Source organism: Echinops telfairi, unplaced genomic scaffold (genome assembly GCF_000313985.2).
Source record: "Echinops telfairi isolate 266 unplaced genomic scaffold, ASM31398v2 ScPeMD7_1;HRSCAF=3_0, whole genome shotgun sequence".
Lineage (NCBI taxonomy): Eukaryota > Metazoa > Chordata > Mammalia > Afrosoricida > Tenrecidae > Echinops > Echinops telfairi.
The window spans coordinates 66,891,746-66,902,856 of NW_022103896.1; positions in this window are offsets into that span (position 1 = coordinate 66,891,746).

The following is an 11,111-nucleotide window of genomic DNA, read 5'->3' on the forward strand; positions in this document are numbered from 1 at the left end:
CAATTCTAACTTACAAATCCGGCTGGACTGGTGGATGTACACTGGTACAGATAGTAACTGGAAACATAGGGAATCTAGGACAGATAAACCCTTCAGGACCAGTGGTGAGAGAGGCGATACCTGGAGAGTGGAGGAAAGGTGGGGTAGAAAGGGGGAACTGATTATAAGGATCTACATATAACCTCCTCCCTGGGGGATGGACAATGGAAAAATGGGTGAAGGGAGACGTCAGAGAGCGTAAGATATGACAAAATAATAATAATTTATAAATTATCAAGGGTTCATGAGGGAGGAAGGAGCGGGGAAGGAGGCAAAAATGAGGAGCTGATACCAAGGGCTCAAGTAGAAAGAAAACGTTTTGGGAATGATGAGGGTAATAAATGTACAAATGTGCTTGACACACAATGGCTATATATATGGATTGTGATAAGAGTTGTACAAGCCCCCAATAAAATGATTAAAATAAAGAAAAGAATACCGAGGGCTCAATAGAAAGTAAATGTCTAGAAGAGAATGAGGGCAAAATATACACACACATGCCTGATTCAATTGATGTATGGATTGTGATAAGAGTTGTACAAGCCCCCAATAAAATGATTAAAAAACAAAACAAAAAAAAATTTTTTTTCTTTCTATTTGAGCATTTGGTAGCAGCTCCTTTTGCCTTCCTTCCCCTCCCTCATGAACCCTTGATAATTTATAAATTATTATTATTTTGTCATGTCTTACACTGTCCGATTTCTCCCTTCACCCACTTTTCTGTTGTTCGTCCCCCAGAGAGGAGGTTACTTGAAGATCCTTATAATCGGTTCCCCCTTTCTACCCCACCTTCCCCTCCCCCTCCTGGTATTGCTATTATCATTGTTGGTCCTTAGGGGTTTATCTGTCCTGGATTCCCTATGTTTCCAGTTCTTGTCTGTACCAGTGTAGATCCTCTGGTCTAGCTGGATCAGGAAGGGGAGGGGGGGGGAGAGGAAACATTAAAGAACTAGAGGAAAGTTGTATGTTTCATTGTTGCTATACTGCACCCTGACTGGCTCATTTCCTTCCTGTGACCCTTCTATAAGGGGATGTCCAGTTATCTACAGATGGGCTTTGGGTCTCCACTCTGCATTCCCCCTCATTCACAATGATTTGATTTTTTGTTCTTGATGCCTGATATCTGATCCCATTGACACCTCGTGGCCACACAAGCTGGTGTGCTTCTTCCCTGTGGGCTTTGTTGCTTCTAAGCTAGATGGTCACTTGTTTACTTTTAAGTCTTTAAGAACCCAGCCGCTATATCGTTTGATAGCAGGGCACCATCAGCTTTTTTCCCCACATTTTCCATGCACCTGCTTTGTCTTCAGCAATCGTGTAGGGGATGGCAGTGAGTTTTGAGAATGGGTTTGGATGTGACCTCAATTATTAGAAATGGAAGGAAAGATGAGCCCTTAAGTTCAAAGCATACCTCCATTTCTCACAATTACCCCTCAACTCTGTAACCTCTTTCATTTGACTAAAACACTTATGACTGATCTTTGATTTTTCTACTTTTCTTTCTTAAATTAATATCTCTACCTACCTACCTACCTACCTACCTACCTACCTACCTACCAACGTACCTATCCTGAGCCCTAAGATGGGCATAGATTCTCTCTGCATAGATGCTGACAGATGGAAGAACTGATCTGGAGCCAATTTTAGAGACAACCGTTTATTTTCACCAGGGATGTTGTTTAGGTTCTTCCAGTCAGTGTCCGGCTACACAAGAAAGTTTCCTGCTGAAGGGAATCATTGGGGTTGGGGGTTGGCGGGGCTGGGTGGGGCGGGGGGCCCTTTTATAGTTTGAAGACGTGGCTAGGAGTGAGCTATCAAAACCCACTGACGTGATCCACAATATCTCCAGCTGTGATGTGGCACCTGGCTATCAGTAGGGGGAAGAGTATAATTCAGGTGGAAGGAAGGATACATGGAGCATGCTTATTTAGCTGAACTGGCCATTTTTGGAGCGTTAACTCAGGTCATATATATATATGAAAAAAATCCAAATAATTCAAAACATTTATATCTTTCATCTCAAACTTTGACCTTACTCATCCTTACTACCCCCAACTTCTTGGAGACATTTTTCACAGTTAGAGGGTTTATTAAGGAAGTTAATTGGTTGCCACAAACCAAGAGCAGCCAAGTGTCAGGATACAGTCATTGGTACACAGAGACACCTCTCCTTGGCCAGCAGCTCCTCTCTCTCTAGTCCTTAACCTCTCTGCCCAGGGCCTTTGGTGTCTGCTTCCCTGGCCCAGGAAGTCTACCTCTGTCTCTGTCTCACAGTCCTGTGGTCTGGGTGTTCTTGCTCCAGCCCTGTCTCTGGGCCCCAGTCACTGGTGCCCCTGGTCTCAGATCAGGAATCTTCCTGGAGGCATTTTTGTTCTCCAGTTGAGAACGTTTCTTGGAGGTGCTGATTTACCTTCATGGCATTAACTTGTTTGTACAGGGATACGTGTATTTACAGGCATGTAAGTGGCTGTTTAGCCTGGACTGCAGTGAGCATCCTTGCACACTTATTTTCTTCATCGTTATGGGTTCATTTTTTTAAACAAGTCTTTTAAAAAGGAAATGCTAGCACAAATAAAGCTGCAAATATTTAACTGTTGTTGTTCATTCCTGTCCAGCAGATGCAGAACTCCACTGTTGGCTGTGACCTTTCAAATGTGTATCACTAGGTTTTTCTTCCAGGAAACCTCTAGGTAGGTCTGAACAGCCAACCTTGATATCAGCTAGTAGCTGAGCACTTAACCAGAGACTGTTGCACGAACTGGAGACTCCAAACATTTAACTGGATAGTGTTTAAATTTTAATCATCAAAAGAAGTCATAGCAATTTATTTGAGAACAAGTGCCTGAGAATCTGTTAACCTATACAATGGACAAACTGTGTGTTGTTGCTTAAGACAGATGTTCTCCATTCTGAAAGGAGGAAAAGGTTATCTCGTCGCCTTGACTTGGCATTTCTTCTGAGCATGGAGGAGTAGTTTTGAAGTATTTAAAAGTCTTCTGGAATTATTTGCTCATTTTCCTATTGGACTGTTCCTTTTAAGGCACTCCTTATAAATTAAGTAAATTAGTTCTTGGCTAGTTATTGTATATTGTAAATCCATCCTTCCAGTTCTTACTCAGTCTTTTGAATTTTTGCCTGGTACCTTTGTCATTTAAAAATTTATGTTGTGATACTTATCATTCTTTTCTTTTTCTAGAAAGATGAGGCTTCCTGCTCCTATAAAGAGTTATAGTCTTGGAAACTCACTGGGGTAATTCAACCCTGTCCTCTGGGGTCCTATTGACTGAGTGGGAGTGAGTTTTGGGTTCTTGAGTTTGCGTCCAGGAGTCTCCACGATCAACAAATCCAGAAGCCTGATCCTGAATCTCCAAGTCCTCTCTACGTAATGTTCGGCAGAACATCCTCCCTTCCCCGCTTCTGGATCTCTTTCTCATACTGTGACTCTTTACAGGTTCATGTCTGCATTTTCTCGCTCTTCTTCTATACTCAGTCTGACTAACAATTGGACGTATCCCACTTCAGGAGCTTTATTAGCTATACTAGAGTCCTTATCATGATCACCCAGGGTTGTTTCAGACCACCAGGGACTTCACCCCACTCTTCCCACCCCGAGGTCAGCCAGACCCCTGGGTGAAAACTGTAGAGAATTGCTACTAATGGAAAGGATCACATCTCTCAGCTATGTTGGGAGGAAAGATGGAGATACACTCATTTGGGCCTTTCCTCTTCTTTCTGCACATGATGATCCAAAGGAAATTCCGGCTAATTCCCTCCCTCCAATGATTATTAGCAGGCTCATGATGGGACTTCACCTTCTGGAGTTGTTGGGTGGAGCAAAGAAGTGGTCAGCTGAGCTGCTAATAGAAAGGTTGGCAGCTCATGCCCACCTAAAGGTACCTTGAAATTACAACCTGGTGATCTATTTCTAACAACTGTCAGCCATTGACAGCCAATCTACAGAGCACAGTTCTATCTTAACACATATTGCCATGAGTCAGAGCCAACTCAACGCAAGTTTTTTGTTTTAATTAAAAAAAAAAACCTTCTTTCCCAAAGCTAATCTGTAAGCAATTGGACATCCCCTTACGGAAGGGTCATGGGGGGAAGATGGGCCAGTCAGGGTGCAGTGCAGCACTGATCAAACATACAGCTTTCCTTTGGTTTTTTAATAATTCCTCCCCTCCACTATCATGACCCTAATTCTACCTTAAAAATCTGGCTAGACCAGAGCATGTACATGGGTACCGATAAGAGCTGGAAACAGGACAGACACATTCTTCGGGACCAATGTTGAGGGTAGCCATACCAGGAGGGTAAGAAGAAGGTGGGGGGAGAAATGGGCAATTGATCACAATGACCTACCTATGACCCCCCTCCCAGGGGGATGGACAACAGACAAGGGGTTGGGGGGAGACATAGGACAGTGCAAGACATGAAAAAATAACAATAATTTGTAAATTATCAAGGGTTCATGAGGTTGGTACGGAGGGAGAGGGTGGAGAAAATGAGGAGCTGATACCAAGGGCTTAAGTAGAAAGAAAATGCTTTGAAAATGATGATGGCAACATATGTACAAATGTGCTTGAGACAATGGATGGATGGATGGATTGTGATAAGAGTTGTATGAGCCCCCAATAAAATGATTTAAAAAATCTTCCTGATTTATTAGCAGCTATATAATCATATGAATGGCTGCTCCTATAGCACGGGCAAGGAATGCTGGTGTGTGGTTCCACCAAGATGTTATACAGTTATTCCATTACACCAGAGTGAGGACAGACTGGTTGGATGATAATTTCCAACACTTCATTGGATGATGTGACCATATGAAGTAGATTGCTGGCCAAACTGGAATCCTCTAGATTCCTTCTTCTAGAGTAGGTAAGAGGACCGGGCTTATTAAGTAGAAAGCAGAGACACAACTCATCTGAGGTAGTGTGTCCTGGGTACCTGTCGGTACTGATGTAAATGCAGCACAGTCATGAAAATTGTGCCCATGCTTTGAACTCTGTCTAGTAACTGAGGAGTGGCACATTGAGCATATCATGTCATATCATTGAGCACAGTATGTTTGAAAACAGCATCAAGAAGACGTGCATTCTGCACATGGTTTAATTTCCACCTTGCAGCCTGGAGAGCCTCCGGGAGTCCTTGGTGGCTTCTCAAATGCATCTCTCTGACACAATCTCATGATCTTCTTCCATACTGTTCTCTACCAAGGCATTCGCGTTTGACATCATCTTTGACTTTCTTTCATTTTTAACACACATCCTATCTATCTTTAAGCCCCTCATCTCTTTCTCCTGCAGCCCCTCACATTCTAACAAACTTAATACTTCCTTCCTGGCTTCTCTTATCCTCTCCCTGTTCCTATGCACTGCAGCCAGCCCGTTATTGGGATTCTCACAGACACACCACGCTAAATCTCACCTCTGATTAACTTGTGCCCCTTCTAGGTCTCCTCGTGTTTAAGGACCAACTTTTGTCTGCTCCCCCCCCTCCCCGATATGTTCCCTGACAAACTCTGTAACAAACTCTGCTGCAGGTAGGGAGAGTTACTCATCATTTTCTGTGTGGTCGGATGCCTACTTCTCACTTCTCTTTGCTCCTGCTGTTCCCACAACTCTGGAGACTCTATTCCCATCTCCGTCTACGTGGATGCTCAGCATTCTCTGCGCAGCCCAGGCTGCTGTTCTACAGGCCCTCTCCCAGTCACTGAAGGCTACCATTCTCTCCCTCTGTTTAAAGACGCAGTTCAAATGTATTTCCTTTGGGAAAACACGATTCCTTCTGGATTTTTTCTTTTGGTTGGAAATCACCTTGAATAGCATAAAGTGATTATAGAAATGTAAGGAAGAGTGTAGAAATGTTAGAAACCTATTTAATGATCCAACTTAAATGCCTCATTTACTATGGGCAGAAAATAGAATCTGTCCATTTGAACTTTGTCATATTAAAAACAAAACTTCTCACATGGAGTTTTTATGGGTATCAGTTATTTAGTTAATTGATTTATTTAAACCTCACTTAGTTTCTGGAAAGACTTCAGGCAAGAGGAAGATTGCATGTAAAAGTTGCTTAATAAATGGAAGAAATAGTTAGAACTTTGGATTCCTACCCAAGAATCATAATACTGGTTTTTCTCAATTAACCAGAAATATGTATTTTGGCATAGTCTAGCTAACTGAACAGGTGATAGCCTCAATACAAAAAATATCACATTTTGTTTAAATATCTGTGAAAGTCTTTCTGAAATATATTAAATATATTTTCTGTGAAATTAAATATCTGCGAAAGTCCTTCTGAAATATATTAAACCACTTTGTACATAAAAAGAAACATTTAATTTTTACCAAAAATAAAAGGAAGGTATAATGTAGATTTACCCTCACCATTCTGAATATTGCTTCTTATTGGACCATAGTCTAGATAAGAATTTCTTAATAAGAAGGGATTTCCCTACGCCTCATCCTTCATGGATATTTGGCAATATCTGAATACATTTCTGATTGTCCCAACAGAAGGGATGCTACTAGCATCTGATGGGTAGAAGCGAGGGATTCCGTTAAATATCATAAATACATAGGGCAATCCCATTTAATAAAGGATGATCTGTCCCCAAAGGTTGATGGTGTGAAGGTGAAGAGATCTTGGTTCAGATTGAGAAAGATGGGGCTGAACTGGTCCCAACTTTGGACTAGAGGTTGTTGTTATTGTTGTTAGGTGCTATGGAGTCACCTCTGACTCATACCCATCCCATGTCCAATAGAATCAAATACTGCCTGGTCACTGACTACCCTCAACCATCTCTGCTATGTTTGAGTCCATGGTGCAGCCATCGCACCAATATATCTCATTATGGGTTTTCTTTTTTTCCATTGACCCTTCTGCATTGTCCTTCTGCAAAGACTGGTCCCTTCTCACGACAAGTTTAAAGGACACGAGATAAAGTCTTGCTATGCTATCTTCTAAGGATTACTTCTTCCAACACAGTTTTTTTTTTCTAGAAGTTCATGATATATTTAATATTTTCACTAATACTATCCTTTAAAGCCTCCAATTCTTCTTCACTGTTCTTTACTCATTGTCTATGAATAGAACAGAGGTACACACCCCCTCAGTGCCATTGAGTTGATTCTGACTCATAGTGACCCTATAGGTCAGAATACAGTGCTCCTTAGGGTTTCCAAGACAGTAAATTCTTATGGTATCAGGCTGCCACACTTTTCACCTGAGAAGCAGCTGGTGGGTTTGAACCATGGACCTTGGGCTAGCAGCCCAGTGCTTAAAACACTGTGCCACCAAGGTTTCCTTAGAACAGAGATAGGAGATGGTTGTTTCTGAGTTTAATGCTTTCTGATTTGCTTCATTTTTTTTTTCTAAAATAATTGGGCAGAAATATTCCTTTTATTTGAGAATTTGAATTACTGGCAATTGAAATTTTATTGTATTATTAGCTCCATGATGATGGTTGTTTAATCTGGCTATTAAGACTATTAAGTCTGACATTAGACTATTAAGACCATTCATCTTTTATTTTGGTTGGGGTGGTGATGGTGAGTGTGGGAAACAAACAATAAATAAGTAAACAAATAAATATGAAAATAAACAATGAGACAGTAAATCAGGATGCTTTATAAAGAAGCATTTCGGTTTGGTTGGACAGAAGTTGAGGGATGACTGTGGCTCATGTTCTTAGCAGTGCCTTGCTTGTTCTATCGAGCTGCACACAAGTTGCCTTGGATGATGGTCTCCTTGCATGTCCCAGGCCCCGTATCTCTTTATTGGCAAAGCATCTAGTGAGAGGACAACCATAGATGGGGATACACAAAGACTTGTCCTCTTGAACTGGAAGCATCTCTCTGACGTGGTTGGCACATGCCTAGGAGCTGGGTAGCATCTTTAAAGGGACAGAATGTTCAAGACTCACAAAGTGCTAGATTTTATCTTCCCTTGAGGTTTATCCAAAATGCCATCCATAAAAAGAAAACTGGAAATAAAACCTTAAAATTCTATTGATAAAACACAGAAGTCTTTTTGCCGACTGCACTTCTGGATTTGATAATTGTCTTGTTAATTTCCAAATTGATTTCCCATCTTCTACTTTTTCCTGTGTCTCATTACTTCTTCAGCTTGGTATGTGCTTTGCTCTTTCCCTAATTTGGTAAATGGAAATTCTAATGTGGGAAGATTTATGTCAATCTTATTTTAAGTGATGGTGGAGTTGGGAATAAGAACTAAATAAGTTGGACTCTGACCTCCAGAAAGTGGATTTAATAATAAATAAAACTGGATGACCCATATCACTGCAAATAAATGCTGAGGTACCATTACTTAAAGCTGAAGAATATAAGGGGAATTTCTTATTTAAAGATTAAGGTTTTTTTTGGGGGGGGCAACGACAACAATAAGCATTATAAAGCAATTCTTTGGCTCATATCAGATGGAAATAAATTAGATGTGACTATTGATTTCTCCCTGTCAGGAGGAAAGAAGAGTGAAGGAAATTAAAGCCTTACAGAAAACCATGAGTCCAAAGGACTAATGGACGATGTGAGTCACCGCCTGCAGTACTTAGAGACCAGAAGAGCTAGATGGTGCCCAGCTACCATTACCTAACACTGTGATTGAGACCAGAGAAGGTTAAGAACAGCACAATAGAACAAAATTTTCAATCATAACCATCAGCAGACAGACTGGTCTGCTAGAAGTTGCTGGAAACCCCGAGACTGTGGTCCCTTCGTACACTTTCAACCTGGAACTGAGCCTGCTGCCAGAAACCTCCTTATAGCTGAGCAACAGCAGATAGGTCTATACAGTGAACAGTAACACTTTTGAGGAACATACTCCTTAGAATAATTAACCATGCAAAACAGAAAGGGTAGCATTTGTTTCAAAAAACTCAGAAGGTAGGAAGAAGGATGATCAAAATGGAGAACTCAGGAAGGAAGAGAGCAGAGTGTGTTTATATAGAAGGAAATGCAATTAATGTTATGAAACAAAATGTGTATAAATTGTTTTGCAGAAAACTAACTTGCTCTACAAAATTTCTTGCAACCCACAATGAACAAAAATGTCTTCCAGGACTTTGCTTAGCCCCAAACAGTAACGTTTGAATTCCTAAAACAGGAAAGCACTGTCTATCATTTTACACGCATTTTTTGTTTGTTTTAATTTCACCACAGTTCTTTGGGATTTCAGAATCAGTTTGTTCCTACAAGTAATAAACGTTAATAAAATTATGCCCATTCTAAAACAAGGCATTTCAGCACAAGTTACCTTATTCATCCAAGTTAACGGGACTCGAGAGCTTGAGTTCCGAGGACTTAACTGTTGCAACCTGTCCAGTGCTGGCTTGGAGCTAGATTTGAGAGGGATATTCTAAGCAGGATTTGTGTGTTAGCACAGAATGGCGATATGCAATTACTGGAAGCGAAAAAGTATGTTTTTGCAAATTACTTGCCTCCCTTCCCCCTCCCCTTTACTAATGTGGCATCCGTGCTTAGTGAATGTGGAGACGATTTAATGAATACAATTTACCACAGACTTCAGGGAAAAATAGGCTTGACTCTGGAGCAGCACAAATGATAGCATCTCGGAAATGAAAAGGACACAGAAAGGTCATCTGATTTGTCCTTCTTCCTGCAGACAGGCTTGCGCTCCTCATTGCAGGTGAGTGAGAATCAATCCTAATTCCAAAGACAACCTGAGAAGGAGCCTTCACCAGCTCTCTCATTACAGCCAGTGCGAAACATCCATTGCTCATGGGAAATCCTCTGAAGGACATCTAATTTCCTCCTACTGGAGTTTATTCCCATTTCCTCTAAACGAGTCTCTAGTGAGGACCACACAGGATTTCTGCTAACTGATCACTTTAGGTAAATGGGATTGCATGAGATAATGCTTATGAAGTTCTTAGAACACATTCCCCAAGAACATATAGAGTAGATTTCACAAAGCACCTTAGCTGTCATAATGATCATTGTCAGCATTATTACTAAAGGGAGAGAAATCATGGTGTTTTTCTATATGGTGAAATAGGAATATCAAGTAATTTGGGGATCAGTAGTGCTAGTTGCCTGGTGGGGGCTGATTTGGTATTGCATTTTGAGGGTGAATTCTGGTGCAGTTGAAGGGAATGAATGCTTAATGGATGGCACAGGCAAGGCCAAGGGGCAGGGAAAGCATGGCCATACTTGTCTCAACCATGGCTGTAAGCTCTTGGAAGACCTCCTAGTACTCAACATACTACCTAGGGACAATCTATATTGAAGGAGTGACTGTAGACTCTTTTTTTTTTTTTAAATCACTCAGCCAAATACAATCAAGTACTACATAATGCCCATTTGGGCAATGTCTCATTGTATCTGTGGTCATATAAGGTTAGAACAGAGTTCAGTCATCTTGACTGAAGAAGGGATGCATAGCAGATATAACCATACAATAAATGCAACAGCTTTCTGAATGCATCACAAACATCTCATGTCTCTTGTATACAAAGCAAATGCACTGCCAGACATATACTGGTAAAGTATATATACAACCTGTAACATACGTTTTGATAATCATAATGATTTTTTTTAACTAATGGCTTACATACGTATTGTACTGAACTTTCTATTACTGATGTAATATGAAGTTTCCCTACTTAAAAAAGAGCCCTCATGATGTAATGGTTTTAATGTTGGGCACTAACTGCAAGGTCTGTAGTTCAAACCCACTAGCCACTCTGTGGGAGAAAGATGAGGCAGTCTGCTTCTATAAAGATTTAAAGCCTTGGACATTTTAAGGAACTAGTCTACTTTGTTCTATAGGGTTGCCATGAGTTGGGGTTGTCTTGATGGACTGGGTTTGGTTTTGCTAAGCGTACAATATGGTATTTTCACAACGTCTAACTAGAATAATGTCCTCTTTCACAGAATATATGTTAGATGTTCTGTATCATAAAAGCGTTATTTTCATCTTCCAGGATGGTGTTATAACTGAACTATTTTTTAACCTTGAACATGTCTTCATTTCTCAGGGCAGTTTTCTTATTTTCCACTTTCCCATTTAAATTAAAAACACTAAAT